We start from the raw sequence: 18517 nt of genomic DNA, 5'->3' as shown, positions 1-18517 counted from the left end.
CAGAAGTCAGTCAAAATAAACTGCTTGTCTTGTGGTTATATTAAAAGAGTTGATGAAAGGTAACCTTATAAATCAAATGCAAACTTTATTCAGAAAGTTGTCAACCTTTACATTTTTTTGCACAAATATTAATGTTCTTTGACAGTTTTGATGAAAAGTGTTTTACTCAGAGAAGAGCTGGAAGGTTCCCCTCATTCCATTTTATTTGGCATGTCTTCTATATCATCAATGCTGTATACAAATTAAACATTTTTGGATATATTGGTGTGGCATTAATCCAACAGTTAAGCAGGGGCTGATGAACCAGATCATTCTTTTTTTGTGACGATTTGTAGTATTTCTAAAACTGTTGTAATATTTTTCTTTATTATTCTTGAAACCATAGACCTTTCTTTTTCCATGCATGCTACCTAGTGACAGGAAATTTAAATCATGGATCTGTGAAGTAATTTTTCATAGATTTAAAGGTCAAAAGTGCAGTTAGTACACTTTAGTACAAGAAAAAAAAAAACCCACTCAAACCATTATTTCATATTCCTTGATATAGATCCTGTTATAGAGAATTCAGGGGAGATCAGGGCCTTGTTGTGATGGGAGCCAGGACATGGTGAGACAGAAAAAATCTATCCAACGTAACTGGAAGGACTATGATGAGAACCCACTTTCCAGAGTGCAAGTTTACCCCAGGGATGAAAAGACTTTACCAGACAAAAGAATTCAATTTCCTGCATAAACAAGGAAAAGGAAGATGCCCTGCACTTGTCAGTATCTTTACGCCTCAAAACCACGTGGTAGGTAGCTCAATAGTGCAGGAATTAAATCAATGTTGCTTCAAAATTGGAAAGTTCCTGTATAGTTCAGGAACAGAATAGATATTTACCTTGGTCCATACATGGAGGGCAATTTCCTGTGCTTACAAGAGCTAACCTGTGATTTCCCTGAAAGCTAAGAAAGGCAAAAGGCCTGTGCTGGATCTTTTAAACTTCTCAGTCTCCCCTAAGGCAGTTCTGACTAGCTGATTCTTGATCATGCAGGAAACTGATCTTGGAGGTGAATCAAAAATTATAGACTTTCCTTTGATTTAATTTGGAAAGAGGATAACATTGCAATCATCTTACTAAAATCTGATTGCAGGCTTCTGATGATGTGGAGGCATGCCATGCTGTAATGCAGAGTATTATACATAAATATATTGTATGTGTACACATGAAAGAAGTGATTGGGAAGGTTATTAACAGAATAGTTACCATCTACCTTGGCAACCAAATTTTGAGACAATCCCATTCATACATTACAGCCTCGTTTTTAAACTAACGTAAGTCATCATTCTAAATATGCTGAGTGGGAAAAATAAAATGCAAAACACCACAGTTAAGACTTCCTCTGATTGAGGGGGTTGATTTTATTTTTTTTCCTGGAAGTGTCTGGCAGCATTCATGGCTGGCCAGAGACACGATCCAGGTGATATAAGTGGAAGCTTTCATATAAAATCAATTACATTGTCAAAGGGCAGACAAACAATGTGTGGGGGAAGGCTATTGCTCAAGTGCAATATGTACTAGACTAGTTGGAAAGAAAATAACTGGGGTGGATGGTAAACCAGCACACTGAATGAATCCCATGGCCAAAATCCAACGTAACTCTTGAGAACAGTGGAAAGATGAGGAAAATTATCTGTTTCTCAGTCTGTTGTGGTCTAGTCAAATGCTTCTTATTTTCTTTAACTAGGGTTTGATTTTATATATATATATATATATATATATATATATATATATATATATATATATTTTTACCTTTTCTTCCTGAGATAGATTTCTTCTAACTTCCTAGATGATGTTACAGCCATTAGGAGGGAAATGAATAGAAGTACTGCCAAAAGAAACATGCAAAATTGTAGTGAGAGGACTATGGTCAGCATCTAGGACAGGGGTCCTCAAACTATGGCCCATGGGCTGGATACGGCCTCCCAGGGTCCTCAATCTGGCCCTGGTATTTACAGAACCCCCTCCCCCCCCCCCCCCCCCCCTCTCCACGGGGATTGAGGGGGGAACCAAGCAGCTGCAGATGACTGCCTGCCACTTCATCCGTGCACCGGCCCCCTGTTTAAAAAGTTTGAGGACCCCTGATCTAGGATCTAGAAAATTATATTACCTGAGTGCTAAGAGGTTTTTTTGTGATCAAGGTAGTTGCAGCAGGTGTACCTGTTGTCCTGCATTGCTATTTTAGAGTGCATAAAGCTTTAGGCAAGAATATATAACTACAGTCAAGCTAACATGGCAGAGTCACAGAACATGTTCACCTTTCCCTCATTTGAAATTACAGAAGTCTACTCTCCATATCTTACTTTTGCTATGTAAGATAGGTAATAAAATGCTAAGTAGTTCTTGGTAATTACTGCTTAGGCTAAACCGTATTGTTTATGAAGATACAGACAGAGCGCCTTCACTGAAGGACTTCATGTAAAGATAGAGTTGGTTTCACCATCGGGTAGTCTTTTCAGGCTATGAATTATCTGTTCTTCAGATTAAATGTTTGTGTTGCTTCAACCTAGAGCTCCTTGATCTTGATATGTATTCAGAGTTTCTCTTCCCAGACCCTGTTCTAATCTTTCTTTTGGCTAAACCAAAGGACTTCAGTTTTGCCATCGCTTCTGCAAAGTGGGTTTTCCAGACACTAAGTTAAGCTTCTAGATTTTGTATAAACTTTTCCGGTTTTGTCAAATCCTTTTTTTTTAAGAGCATGTAGCGATTGGTACTCCATCCAATTCTTCAACTTGCAGTTAGGCAAGAATTTTTTTTTCCCTACATCAGCATACAAGCCATTGTTTCTTACCTTATTAGCAAACCGATACAGTGGTGGCCTATAAACTTGCAGTTTACTTTTCCCTTCTACAGTTATCTGCCTTTGTCTTGTCATAATTCATCTTCTGCCCATCTAGCTTGCTATCTCTCCTTCCTCAGTGTTTGGTGGGCTGTTTTTCCCTTCCTGCTATATCTTTTTCTGATATCATTGACTCCTTGCTTCTTCTCCCTAGTTAGGTTTAACTGTTTTTTTTTCCTCTTATCCCGCCTCAGTCAAAATAATACTATCAATCAATTTCAGGTAGATAATTGTTTGAATAAGATAAAATGCACTGATTTGGAAATTTCTGAAACTTTTGATTTATGTGGCTATTAACCAATGTAGATTGAGAGCTGGCTAAAAAAAAGACCATCAAAGTTTCACACTATTTTTAAAGTTCTTTCATCTGAAAACCCAAACTTAGTCCAGATGCCTTCTGAAGTTCAGACTTTAAAGTCTAGATTCTTATTTTTTAAAAAAATCTAATTCTACATAGATACATTATTCAGCAATTCTACATTTATTTTGTCTTAAAGCCTCAAGTATCACAGTTTTTCAGTTTGTAGATTTGGCATTTAGTGAAAAACAGGACATTTTTTCATTTTCAGGAAAACTTTGAAAGTGAAAGATAGCCTGAAATTCTTCCTGTATTTTACCTTCATCAGTTTCAACAATCTTCATACCCAACTTCATTCTCAGTTAATTCAAATAGGCTGCTTGGTCAAAGCATCTGTTGCACTTGAAGAACCCAACACCACGTCCCATCCACCCCCTCTCCACCAGATTGCCTCAGAGATGGTTTTTGCAAACAGAATGAGCAAGCGGTCAGGGAGCATGCTGGCATGCTCCTGATGGTGTTTCTGGCTTGCAGAAAGTATTGGAGATGCCTATGATCTCATAGAAAAGGAGAAAAAGCCAGAAGTCTGGACAGGGATCTTACAGTTTCTGTTGATGGAGGACGAGCAGTGAGGTTCAGGGCCTTTCTTATTTCCATGCTGACTATTAAGAATTTTCTCATAATGTTCTGGAGAAGTCCAGGGAGGAATATTAGTAAAAACCTGCACATGCTGCTCATTTGTTTTTATGAGTAGAACCAAACTTAAGTTTTCAATCGATAGGTAAGTAGTTCTTCCTTTTTCTTTCATCTTCACCATACAAAAAAAGAAAACCAGGATTCAAGTCCTTTTCACATCAAAAGAAGCTTTCAAAAAGATTGGGATATGTGCCCAAAATGCGAATATGAGAGTGTGTATATTACCTTTCCAATATAAGCTTCTCATATGCCTTCAGTCATGGTTATATATATAAAGGGCTGCTTTGATTTGTTCCTTTCAACAGTGGGATGTGAAGTTACCTTGCTTATTTTCATGCATATGCAAAAAGACAGGCAATTTGTGTAACCTATTTCTTTCCCTAAAGGGGAAGTATGAGACTAGCTCAAATTTAAGGGGTATGAAAATGATAAAGTTGGATCACTTGCTCTCTTTCTCTGATTTGCATCTCTCCTTTGTATCCACTGTATGGGACATTTAGATATTCAACTTCAAATTTTGGCATCTCCATGCCTACTGAAAAGACAGGGATATGTAGACGGTCTATGTCTTACTGGATATGGGGCTCAAAGTTTCGTTCACTCAGACAGGATTTCTGTGGAGGGATATTTATATATTTTTTCCCAAATCCAAAGGCATTTATGCAAAAACATAAATGTCAGCATGCTTAAGTAGCTCAAAATGAAGCATCTGGTACAGCATGCATTCGGGGATCTCAGCATTATGGGTTTTGTATAGAAGTCTGACTTACGTAACAACTGGGACAGGCTAGGAATGTGGTTCCTTCTGGTAAGCTACCTAAGATTTAGCCGAGGAGTATAAGCTTTATAGTTATAACAACATCCTGCTATAGAGCTTTTTTAAAAAAGTGACAGTTACTTGACCTGTAGATGTACCAATTTCTTTTTTCCTCCACCAACCCTTATTTGGGTTTTTCTTCAGTTGTGCGACCTTTCTCCCTCTCCCTCTCTCCCTGGCCTCCTGCCTGGTAACTAGAACTGTCTGAATCATCCAGACTAACATAGCCCCTTTTCTTTCCCTGCTCCCAAGCTGATTTTATTACAGCTTTATGCATTATTCATGTGTATTCAACCAACAGTTTATGCAGACAGATTCTGCTATGCGAGCCGTTCACAGGCTGTTCAGGCAGGGATAGACCGTACCTTCAGGCACCCCTCTGTGGGGGGAGTGACATGTCAATGCCTATGTCAGGCCGATGCTGAAGCCTCTTCGTCCGCAGGAGATGGTATGTGCATCACACTAAGCCATGCTATGAGACCTTTTGCCATTTGGTTTGCTTATGTCTCTGTGGGCTGGGAACACAGTATTATCTCTTCCTCTAACACCATTCAACTTCTCTGGTCTCAGCTGGAGTGGGAATCAAAGTAAATGAGCAGAACCACAAAATTTGGCCTGAGAATACTGGATGTGGAGAGTAGGACAATGCAGTGGCTATTGGAGCAGGGAGTTTGGGATGGGTAATGTGGAAGTGAGAGACTCAGTTCTGTGCTCTCCTGGACTACTCATGTGTCCCCAATGAAATTATAGAGATCACACCAACCTTACAATGGAGAAACTGATTTAGATACACCAAGGTTGCACTGGGCTGTACCATCACAGTATTGTGTTCAAGTTGATCTCTCCATTAAGAAATACAGTGGAGCTGAGGATCTTGACTAGTGGCTCAGCACAACCAAATAGATTAAAGCTACACTGGGAGTGCCTGAAGCCCCTTCTGTAGCCTGCTGTGGACATGCCTCCAGCCATCTGCAAGGGGGGCTGCTTAATGATTCTATAATCGTTTGGCATTTTGTAGGCTGAGAATTGGCACACATGGGTGTCTTTGAAACATTTGCTCCAAACACCCACATTTCAAATGTGTGATAGAAATGTTGTGAGGATCAATACTTTGGAGAGTAGGGGACACTCAGACACTATTGGTAATGTAGGGCAGAGGAGCTCATGGACATATAGTTTGTGTGAGTGTTCTGTTACTGATCACGCACGGGTTTGTGCCCCTAGAGAAGGTACTCTGAAATATTATTGAGAAAAAGTACCTTGATTAACATACCTCACTTAGGAAGGCAGAGAGGCAGAGGACAGTGGAAGCCTGGAAAACTGAAAGCTTGAAGGCTGATTCCTATTTCTCTTTTACGCACTATCTTTTAACTGATTTTGTTTTTTCTACTCTTGAACAGTTGGTAGAGTGGGTGTTACATCCAACACCTCCGTGTGACAAATCTCAGCCTACAAAATACTGACACGTTACATTTCATTAACCATATGGGACCTAATTACACTGCCAACTAAAACATAGGTGCAAGTCCCAAAGGATCCATTTGCTATATGTGCATAGGCCCTATAGAACCTTATAGTATGTTTACCTACACATATCAAGGAGTTCATTTGACATTTGCAATACACATAGCTTCATCGAGATGTGTAGACCCTAAGGTTTAATACAACTGAAGTAAAAGGTGAGTTTTTACTTACAAGCTGGAAGGTTTTGGGGGAGAAGAGGCAGCGTCAGTATGTGCATACTGATAAATGAAAAAAAGTGTCAAGGTCTTCCTAGAAAGTAGCATTTCAGCATTTTGCAGACACGTCCATAAAGAGAACTAGCCAAAGGTAGCCAGAGCCCTTAGAACAGTGGAGCATTGACACCCTCTGTCTACAGACAACATGGAACAAAGCGGCCCAGATCTGGCAGTGCTCTCCCTGCCCTCTGTCTCACTGCGGTGTTGGTTCACAGACACGAGCACTACATCATGCCACTTGCAGCAATTTCATCACAGATTATTTTATCAGGTGAGCTGTGGAAGGGTGGGAGTGAACTCTGTGGAGATTGGGTATGGATGCTAACAGGACTTTTAGCAAGAGGGGAGGAAGCAGAATACCAAAGGTTAAGGAGAAAGACAAGAGTACGGGATTAACAGAAATGAAGCACAGAAATAGCAATGGTGTTTAAGATGAACTGTTTCACTGACACAGTTTATAGATCTGAACATTTAACAGACCCTAGATCCTCTTCAGAACATGTCCTCTATAGGCCCTGAAATGCTTCACAAAATAAATATAATTTTACTGCTAGGGAACTAAAGGACTGAAAGCTGGCATGCTGTGTTGGAGATCAACCATGGCACCTTTTCTCGTTTCCCAGACCTCTGGTCTGCCTTGTACTAAGCTGTCTTTCATGGTTGATGGTCATAACCTGTTACTGTATGGCACGTGCCGTGTTGGGTCCTTCTCCCATTGCGTGGATTCAGTGGGGAGCACAAGGCCTGAAGTTCTTCTTTAGATCAGAAGTGAGAATGCAACGAGGTGCTCTCAAGGGACTAAATATTTCTGCAGACGTAGGTAAATTTCAAGCAAAAGAAAACTATGGAATACAGCAATGACTCAGAACTGTGTTTGCATTTATAAGCAGTTGATATGTCCTAAATATGTCAAGTAGAAATGACTGAAGCTTGCTTTATAAAATGGCTTTTCAAATCAGTCATGTTAATAACTTCTCATAAGCTGATGGTTTCTCTCTGGCTAGATAAATATGTCATTTTGATATGATCATGGTAGAGGTGCTACTAGTTTCATTACATAAGCAAGAAATGAATAATTACTTCACATTTTTGTGGTTTGTCAAAAAATCATAACTAGAACTATGACAACATTTGAGAGGGGTTTTTGTGTGTTTGTTCTCTACATTAGTGTGAAAAAAAAATCTTACAGCATTTCCTTTCATTCTCCTCTGTAGAAAATAGATAAACTATAAGTAAATAGATATAGGAAAAGGGGAAGAGTTGTTTGTGGTGTTTTTTTTTAAATAAAAAATGCTTTTCAAAATGGGAAGAGTCGGTGCATGTGCATTGACATTTTCTGTTGGTGGAATTTTCTATAGTCTTATTACCTACACACCACACTTCTGGGCAGCCATGGGTTAGAGTTCATAAACCCAATGGCTGTTTTTGCTGTCCTCTAAAAATAGCGATGCTGACATTTGCAGTGAAACTATTTTGCTAATCTGCATGGGTGTGTGAGAAGATGCTCTGACTTCAATGATCAGCATTTTTCCTGGCATACAAAATTTACTGAATAAATAATAAGACTGATTGCTTTGGATTTAAATATAATCTAAAAAGTGTTCAGGGCAACATAACAAGTAATTACATAACTCAGGGAGCTGGTCGGATTATGAATATAGTCTATTTATGGGCTTTACTTGAAATATTTAAATCTATAAAATGTTCTATTATTCTAAATTACATAGTGAGACTTTTGATTCAGTATAATCTTTGCAACTGAAAAGTCTCCAAAATGTTACCAAGTGACACTTTCTGATATGAAGGATTTTGTATTAAGGAAGGATACTTGCTGCCTTCTTTCCAATCACACATTGCTTTAAGGTTATGAATCGTTTACAAATAACAAATTCTGTATAAACTACATATTAGTTAGACACCTAACTTTAGCCAGTAGTACCAAAACACCCAGTTCTGCAGGTTAACAATCCCCTGAGTTATTCAGGAATTCAGCATCAAGCAGAGATACCCGACCTATCTGTGGATAAACCAGCTGCGGAAAAAGCACCCCTTGGGTGCTCAAACTGGTTCTTGGTCTGAGCTACACAGCCTTGACTCAATGCTGTGCTTGTATGGCATGTTGTTACATACTTCTGCACAGTGCCATTAGTGGACACATGCATTGCCAGTTTGTTCAACAGGAACGCGAGGATTTCTCTCACAAGCAAAGATCTTCCCCCCCACCCACCCCCCACCCACCCGTATTTCTTTGTGTATCACTGTGATTCTGCTGTCTGTTTATTTGCACTGAAAGCTTTTCCTCTCTCTTATTATGCATTTGAATAGCATCTAGCATCAAGGTGCTTTCACCTTAGCTGGTGCTCATATATATCATTAGAAATAATTTACAAAAAGAATTTTCATTCCCAAATGGTAGCACATGCAGTCTTGACTAACTTTACTGTTAAAGCCTAAGTTCTTTTCTTTCATCAACCGTTTTATTTCTTTAATCCAGAGAGTGCAATGGAATTGCAGACAACAGAGATGGCAGTTTCAATCCATCACATATTCTGCAGGGATCTGGTTCAGCAAATGCTCTGAACCCTTTTGCTATTTCTGCTCTGAACAGTTCAACTGGTTAAGCAGCAGCAAATCAAAAAGTATCCTTTGCTGAAAGATAATAGACTTCTGAATGCATATTTGACAAGTGTTTAGTATTATCTGCTAGAACAAGAACAATGCTGGTGAAGGAATTGCCTGCTTGCCTTAATTACATGTTTTGTCAAGGACTCTTACTGTGCGTGGCAATCAGTTTGCTCATTTTCTTCCTTGCAATGCTTTTCTGTGATCAAAACCCTCTGACTATTCAGTCTTGACTGAAGCAGAAGCAGGAACAGCTATATTACTGTAAATTCTGTAAAACCAGCACCTTGGAGTAACCTTGCTGTTGGAGATCACTGAAGGCAAGCAAGATGCTAGTTCTACATATCTGTGCTGTTGATCTGAAAAATGGTCCTTGTAAAATGCTGGTAGATCAAAATGGTATCTGAAAATTATAAGCACCCACTTGGAACATTGGACACTATTCCAGTCCTGGAGTTCAGACCTTATATTTCTCATGTTTCTAAGAGTAATTCTAGTCTTTTTGAAACAGATTAACTTGAAACTGTTTGGGACAGGGAATGAAATTTCTCCAGGCATGTGTACATCACAAAATAAAAAAGACAAAAGGCTGAGCTTAAGCACTGTGCTTTCTAACTGTTAATTCACACCTGCTTGTCTTCCAGACCACTGCAATGATCCTCACACAAGGCACATTTGCTAGAATGAGGACAGGCCCTAAGCAACGGATGCAGGCTGATCTGAAACTTCTCCTTGTCCTGCCTCTTGTCTAGACTTCCTTTGTGCAGAAGCCCTTGTGTGAACATAAAGAGGCAGTATCCTCCTTGTGAGCTTTGCAGTAGTAAATGTCACATAATTCTGCATTTTCAGTTGCTATACCTAAAGAATCTTTATTTCCTTGTTCTCAAAAAACTGGTATGGTCTGATCATACCAGACATGCCTATTTTGAATGACTCATGATTCATACTGTCTCCAACTGTGCCTGGGAATTATTTGGGACAGTTCTATTTAATCCAGGCAAAAATGATTCCAGGGACTATTATAGCAATTTAATGCAATAGAGAATTACGTTTCAATACTAGGAATGTTCTTTGGTGATGCTTTAATATATGAATATAAATGTTACCTTTGTTTCCTGATAAATATCTCTTAACCATGAGGCATATATTAAAGAAAGCAGTAATGAATAGAAACACAAACATATAGATTTTCACTCCACTTGAATCTTTGCATAGTCTTCTTTGTTTTCCAAAGATTTTAATTTCTTCGCAGCTCTCTACAGCTTGTTGAGATATTTAATAGCTGAAACTGGATTATTATTATTATTATGTGCTTTGTTTTATTGGTTTGAATAATGCGACACTAAAAAACGCTAGCTGCGAGCTCATTCAGTTTTAATTAAAGGAATATATTTTGTATGAACATTATTGTTTGTTGAAAGAGGGCAAATTTCAAAAGAACAGGTATTTGAAAAATTATGAGAGAAACTGAATTATAAAAATTAAACTACTCAGGAGCAGACAGTCAAATATAAAGGAGATGGGGCACTCAGGCAAAGATGGCTTTCTTATCCAAAGTTTTCACCCCAGTTAATGGTATCTATTGGAATGGGATCCTCTGGGAATGGATCTTCCCTTTGGGAATGGAAGGAAGAACTATAAAATCCCTCAGAAAATTTATTTAGCTAACGTATTATGAATATCCAAAATAGTAATAAAGTAGGAATTGTAGAAGTCAAGACGAGTTAAAACTCATCACGTAAATAAAAACAGATCACTAAAGTTTACCATTGCTGTGTGCAAAGTTACGAAGAAGAACAAGAACAGATTGAGTTAACATTAAAAGTAATTCGGTCTTGGCCCTAAGCCAAAACAAACATTTCTTGGCATAGTAGTGGTGGAAAAGACGGCTCTATTTCATTTTTCTTCAAGCTGCTAACTAAATTGTCCCAGAGACCCTATCCACTCAGTGGACAGTCGCTCCCAAGGGGTGATTCAACCCTCCATCTTATTTAACTCTTCATTAGTGACCTTGGATTGCTGCCTTCCTAACTTGGGTACTTTAGGTAGCTATGTAAAATTACATGTGCTGAATAACAGTCTCCATAAAGATGAAGACTGTAGAATATGACGGGAAAGGCAAGTTGATTGGCAGGCAGGAGAATATGGAAATAGAAATGACCGCACAGGAGTGGAAGAAAAAGTCCAGTAAAATTAAAGGGAGTGTTGGATAATCTTGGTCCCAGAGGATTAAGACTAGTTATCTCTGAAATCATAAACCTGGCAGCAAGGTCTTTTAAAGAGGGACTTTTAGAGCATCTTTTGGGGGTTCTTTAAAGAAAGCATTGCTTCAGGAGTGGTAGCGTAATACCAAAGAATAGCATAGACAATGGATGTGCTTTAATGCATGTTTGTGTGGGTGGAATGATCTCATTATCCATAGACCATTTCTCTATAGTATGTTTACTTTCAAATAAAATTTGAAGAAAAGGGTATGGAAGTAAATGTAAGATCCAAGATATTTCAATCTTTTTCTTCATGGGATTATTGTTTTAATTTCTGATGCCCCTCCCCCTTCCCCAAATGAGAGAAATGTGGTTTGGGTTTCCTCTGTTCAGTCTTGTTAAGTGCTGATATAGTGCTACAGAGGAAATTAGAGTTAGGGTTTGGGTTTTCTAATAGCTGGAAAATGCTGTGAAACAGAGGCAGGCAGGAAACTGGGTGACATGGTAAAAGGAGCTATGACATTGCATAAGGTTCTTCACAGAAGTCTTCAGTGATCAACAATGTGACTACTTTCATATAGTGCTTTTGCAATTGATGCAATTATAATTAGTCTAATCCCTAGCATTTTCTGATGATGGAAAAATATTAATGAGTAGAAAGGAGAAAAAGAGCAATTGTACAAGAAGAATTAGACAGTTTTGGAGTGTAAACCAATTTTTTTTGGAGGCTAAAACAAATTTTGGAGGCTAAAACAAATCATACCAGGAACTTCAAACCTTCCCTTTCTTTAGATATCTAACCTGAACAGTCCAATCCAGGGGCACAGGCATACTAAACTTCATCTGTAAATCAGTAAGAAATTCTGACACTTGCCAAGGGACACTCAAGTTTTTAAGTGACTTCCAGAGTAGTTCTGAAGTGTGTAATGATCTCTATTGACTAAAAGTGAAGCTCAGAGTGATGAAGTTCCTGTCTTGCCTGCCACAAATACTCCTTTTTCCTTACTGATAAATGTTCATTATAGTGGTTTCCCAAGAGTTCAGCACTTAGGAGGAGAGAGGTGCAAGAGAAAAAAGAATCCAATATGATAAAGGTATGGAAAAGGCAAATGAGATATTGAAGTGGTATTTTCAGGAAAAATAGAATAGTGTTTGTCTTGCTGTACAGGATTCTATAAATCATTATCTGACTGTTGCAGACTGGTAGTCGTTGATGTCTGGGGAAGAAACAATCAAAGTGGGGACAGCTGTGGAAGAAGGGTTATCAGTGTCATCTGAAGAGTCTACCATAAAACAGGACCCCAGAAGATTTGTCTTTGTTTAATAGAGCAAAATGAAGCCTGAGTAATATCATTAGTGTTTTTAGATATATCACATTGAATGGTTATGATGGATGAGAGAAAAATGTTAATAAGTATAGGCTGGATTAGGAGGATTTTGAACTCTAGAACACACTCACAAGAGATAAACTTTTTGTCCAGATTGCATCTGGTTTTGAGATACAGTGCATGCATGATCTTCAGCAGTATGTGTGTATGCATTTTGGAAGAAACAACCAAATTGAGGTGCATCATAAAAAGCACCCTCAGAATCTTTGAAAGTAACAGCAAGGAGGAGAAAATGCTTATGAGAACACTGGTATATTTAATCTTGATGAAGACAGTAAGATACAATGAATTTTCAGGTCAGCTTAATTTTACTTCCCAGGAAGAACATTGCATGATCGTTGAAATGAGGTAAGCTACATGGCTGCAAACAGGGGAAGAACAGCAATTTATAAACTGGATGCAATGCTTCTTGATAAACAGTAGAGAGGGTATACATCCTGATGTTAAAATCTACACCATCATTCAAATAAACCAATGGTTATGTCATATTAAGGTTAGATAAGGAGACAAGAAAAATGTCCTGTTATTCCATAAAGTTAGCTTATGCAGAGGTAATTCCTGTGGCTTCTTCTTCCTTGTCCTGTCCCCTTCTCTTCTTGAAATCCAGTGTGCAATAAAAAATACAAAAAGCAAGACTGAATGGAATGTAATTTTGTGCACAGGGGGAAATCTGCAAATTCTAAAGGAATCATTTAATGGATTTTGGGCTGCCTAGTATGCTAATTACAAGTTGGAGGAAAACTTCAATTGATCAACAAAGTTTTCTCAGTATAAGAACAGATTCTAATTGGGGACTGATTACACAAAGAAAGTAAGAAACAGGCGTCACACACTTGAGATATATCTCATTATATTCCTAAACACTAGGCCAGTGACTGGACTTTTTGCAACTATCTTTTTCTAAAATCCACACTATTGACTGCATCAGAGACTGGAATGTCTTATGCAAGGCGAGTGCTTTCCTCAAAGCTGTATTCTTGCTTTTCCCTGGGCGGACTGAATATTTGAGTAATTTCTAGAAAACTAAAATATCTGACTGCAGACATTGAAGGAAACCCATGTCATCATGCCTTGCAGCTCCTACTTCAGCTCAAGCACAGAGGCGAAAGGAAGGTCTCTTCTCACGTGAGGATGATTATGCCTGATTCATGCATGAGGAAGTACCGACCCTGCTAAAGTGAACAATCCCAGATAAAGGCACTAGGTGCGACTCTCAAGTAGAGGGAAGGGCTTTCATCTAGCTAAACCAGGCACCTTGATTGGCATGCAGGGCAAGCCCTTTATAGTATTTTATGCTGTCTAGCTGGGGTAAAGGTCAAAGCAGAAGGTTGATTTTGGAGACTCTGGGTGGGCTCTTCTTTGCACTGCAGAAGTCTAGATGGCTAATCCTAAGTTAGGTAACTGGATAGCTAGGTATCTGAACCTCTTTTTGTTCGTTTGTTCTCTTACCCAGATGGGGTCACAAGTGTTAGTTATCAAGGGGGACTACTCTTAGATATTTGGGGATTTTTACCAACAAGATGCTAAACCTCACAACAACTTCCCCAGAGAGGCTGTAAAGTCTTCATCCTTGGAGGTATTCAAAACCTGATTGGAAAGGCTCCTGATCAACCTGAGAAGTTGTCCCTCCTTGGAACAAAGTGTTTGACCAGGTGACCTCCAGAACCTTCCTCCAACTTCACTCTATTCTCTGGAGTAATTATTGTATGGGGGAAAAGCAAGGAAATAGGACACAATGCATTTTGACTCAATCTTACTCCTCTCTTCTCCTGACGTAGCATTTCAGATATCGTAACACCCTCTCAACAGCCTTACGAGACAGACTGTGATCCCCCTTTTTGCAGGATGGAGGGACACAGGATGAGGCAGTGGTCACTGGCTATTTCTAAACTGTGCTGGTGGAGAACAATTTCGGAATCCCAAACGTAGTCTGGGTCAGCCCTTGTTTCATGCAGTAGAGTCTAACTACAACTAATAGAAACCAGGAACAGGTGGAGTCCTGGTCTCAGTGATGACACTGGGATGGCAGTGGCCACGTCTTACTGAACTGTGCCAAAGGGGGGTAGGACTACAAATCCTGTATCTTTCCCATCAAAATGTGTCTGAATTAATTTAGGCAGAGTATGAACCTCCTGCAGAAGACCCAGCAAGCTCTCCTCACAACGTACTGTGGGCAACTTGAGGTAGGCAGGCGGATGAAAAAGAAATTTATATCCCCCATTGCTTGTCAAGAAATAGAATACATTCTTTTAGAGCTGAGCGCATGAACATAAACAGTGCCGAGTTTTGTAGGCCTGTGATATCTTCCCTAGGTATCAAACAGTAGTTTTAAAAGCTAAAAAAATCTTCAAGATGGGAGGTAGGCATATTTGCTGTAGGATGATATGTGATGCCACTTATTTTGTTGCTATATGTTGCTAAGTTGGTTTGTTTTGTTTTGTTTTGTTTTGTTTTTTTAATCTAACCTTTGATTATCTTCTGTAACACTGGAAATTAAAGTTGAGGTAAAAAGAACTCTACTTTTAACTGTCAATTTTTTTTTAAAATAAATCTGTGTTATGAGAAGATGACTTACATGTTTACAGACACTGTGATCAAACTGATGCAGTGGGATTATTCTACCCTGACCCTCTCAGGAAAACGAACTAGAGCTTTTATAGACATTTCAGCAACACAAAAAGTTTTTATATCTGGACTACTGCACGTCCATTTGGAAATCTGTACAACACGAGTGTGTACGCATTCATATGTGTATGTAACCTAACTCTTTAGCTATGTGGAATGACTGTGTGGTCACTCAAGGTCCATATTCTTAGATGAAAGATGTTATCAGTGATTGTACTAGGAGCTGTACCAAAGATTTCTGCCACCTTCGTGTATGTTGCAATGATTCAGCGCTGGTGATTTGATTTTATATTTTTTTTTCCTCCTTTGACAAATGCAGTCAGACAGCAAGCAATATTTCACTGTGTCAAGAGATCTAAAGTAGATTCGAGCTTGAATAACTGCTGTTCACAGAAAAGCAAAGATGTATTTGGATTTAGCTATGATGAGTAATTTTAAATAATCCAGTAGCTGCAAACTAATTGACTTTTATGAGTAAGAAGTAGGGCACATATTTTTTAGGGGCCTCACATATTCACATGTTCATATTAATGAATATATATTCACATATCTATTATGTGAAATGTTTAGGGTCTGTTCCAAAGCTCAAAAAAATTTAATGGGACTATTTATTACATTCAAATGCAAATATGCAGAAGAAGATAAATGAAGGAAGTGCAGAGGAAGTAATGATGTAAGTTCTGTCTATTTTTCCTCTGCCTTATTTGTTCTTACTGTCCACTTTTACAAATGTGAGGGCTGAGTTTCCTCTTTCCTGGGTTATCAATTACCTGTCTGAAGGGAAGCATAAGGCCAAATTTCCTCCCACCCATGAGCAGACCCTCTGCTCAAATGAACAATGTAGGGAATATATTAAAGATTGTTTTATGTGTATTGCTGAAGATTTGTGGTTTCTTTACCTGCTCACCCTAAGGCAGGCTTGTGTGTTGTGAGTTTTTACATTGCTCCATAGATTTAAACGCCAGAAGAAACCCATCTGCTCAGACACTGAGACCTTCTGCATAACACAGGTCACGGAATTTTGCCCAGTAAATCAAGCAGTGGAAGAAATCATGCTTTCCTCTAATGCAAGTGTTCTCAAGCCCGTGAACTTGTGACTAAACCAGTGTATATCTTATTGAAAGACATTTGGTCTAAATGTAAAGCCTCCAGGAGATGATTAATCAGCTACATCCTTTAATTATGTTGCAACAGTTAATTACTCTTGCTGTTAAAAGTTGTCTTGCTTCCAATCTGAATGTGTCTGTCTCCATGGAGACATTCTTCTATGGAAATAATAGGGCACTGTGACCTCTCTCTTCATAGGGGTTTCTATTTGTTGTCTGTCTTTGTAGATTGTTGGTCTTAATCTCAGTCTACAACTGTCCCAGCTGATGGATGCATCCTGATAGCTTGGTGCAAATACAGAGCTCTTCTAATCAATGCAAAAAATGTGCTTTAGATTTACATGAGTATGAGGGATATCAAAATCTGGCTCTCGCAGTTAACATGCTGCTTTTTATAGCTAGAAGGAATCCTTGTCTGTAAAATGTGCTTCAGTTTGGCTTCTGAACCAATTAGTGGAGGTTTCCAGTTTTGATTTCCATTCAACATGGCTATCAGCCTCAAGGAGGGGGAGATGTTCTTGCCAAAATCAGATTTCACCTTCATAAAAACATACTGAAGAAGAAATTAATCTTTCTTAGGGAGATACTTGCCTTTTACTGATACCAACCTGATTTTACTATGCTGGGATGTTAGGGAGTCATTATTTAGCAGTCAGTACTGACGGCTTGAGGGACCTGCTGAAAATAGGGGCTGACCCCTTTATTTTATTGATTTATTTTCTTCAGGTGATTTCTTCACATTACTTAGGGTTTTGAAATCTGAGATTTTGAGCCAAAGATGTCCGTGACACACTCCTGCCTTCTCTTTCATTGTCAGTAGCTCCTAAACACATACTCCCACTCTGTCCAATCCCAGATCAATTACTTCATGTGACCCAGGACTTGGGAGCTTTGACATATGTCTGTCTCTGATTAAGCTTGACCAAAACAATCATATTCGGCTATGTATGTTTTTCATCTTGATAAAACTTGTTTAAAATACCATAATATTAATAATTAAAAAAATGTAATCAGTGCTTTAAAAATCTAATTTTACTGACCTGGGATACACTAAACAGCACTGGTTAGTGGCAGAGGTGTTCAGAACCAACATACTTTTTTTTTTTTTTTTTTCCTTAAATACCATCTACTGTCCACATGAGAAGAGCCTAAAATCCATAGCACACTGGTTACAGGATCCTGTGCTGGAAAGGGAATGGAGCTCTTTTCATTTATTTATGCTCTTTAGCTTCACCCCACCTAATTCCATGCTTTCTTTCAACGAAGACAAGGGGTTTAATATTGACTCATATATGTGACATCCAGGGAATTTTTTAATTGGAGGGGGAGGAGAGTCTAGGCTGACTTCTGCACCCATGCTGACATAACACCTTAATTCATTAATGATTTCAAAGGCATCAGGTAAAGTAGTACTCCTTGTTAAAACTGAGTAAGCCACTCTGCAAACTGGTCAACCTTTAGCAACAGCAGTTAAAATGTACCAATCCTAATGAGATGCCCAGAGAAACAGGAATAGTCTCACAGCATGTAAATGAAGGGCTAAGTCCAGCGAGGCCTGGGCAGGCTGGAGAGCTGGCGGAGAGGGACCGAGTGACCTTCAGCAAAGGCCAGAGCAGGGTCCTGCCCCTGGGGAGGGACAGCCCCAGGCACCAGCAGGGGCTGGGGGTGACCTGCTGGGGGGCAGCTCTGCGGGGAAGGGCCCGGCAGTGCTGGTGGGCAGCAAGGTGCCCGTGGGCCAGCGGTGTGCCCTGTGGCCAAGGGGCCAGTGGGACCCTGGGGGGCACCAGGAGGAGCGTGGTGGCCAGCAGGTCGAGGGAGGGGGTCCTCCCCATCTGCTCTGCCCTGGTGGGGCCGCACCTGGAGTGCTGGGTCCAGTGCTGGGCTGCCCAGTTCCACAGAGACAGGGAGCTACTGGGGAGGGGCCAGCGGAGGCTACAGAGATGATGGGGGGACTGGAGCATCTCCCTGGTGAGGGAAGGCTGGGAGAGCTGGGGCTGTTCAGCCAGGAGAAGAGATGGTTGAGGGGGGATCTCATCAATGTCTGCAAATACCTTAAGGGCGAGTGTCAGGGGGACGGGGCCAGGCTCTTTTCAGTGGTGCCCAGCAACAGGACAAGGGGCAATGGGCACACACTAAAACACA

Source organism: Falco naumanni, chromosome 2 (assembly GCF_017639655.2).
Source record: "Falco naumanni isolate bFalNau1 chromosome 2, bFalNau1.pat, whole genome shotgun sequence".
Classification (NCBI taxonomy): domain Eukaryota; kingdom Metazoa; phylum Chordata; class Aves; order Falconiformes; family Falconidae; genus Falco; species Falco naumanni.
The sequence above is the reverse complement of the archived record's forward strand: the minus strand, read 5'-3'. Positions refer to the sequence as shown.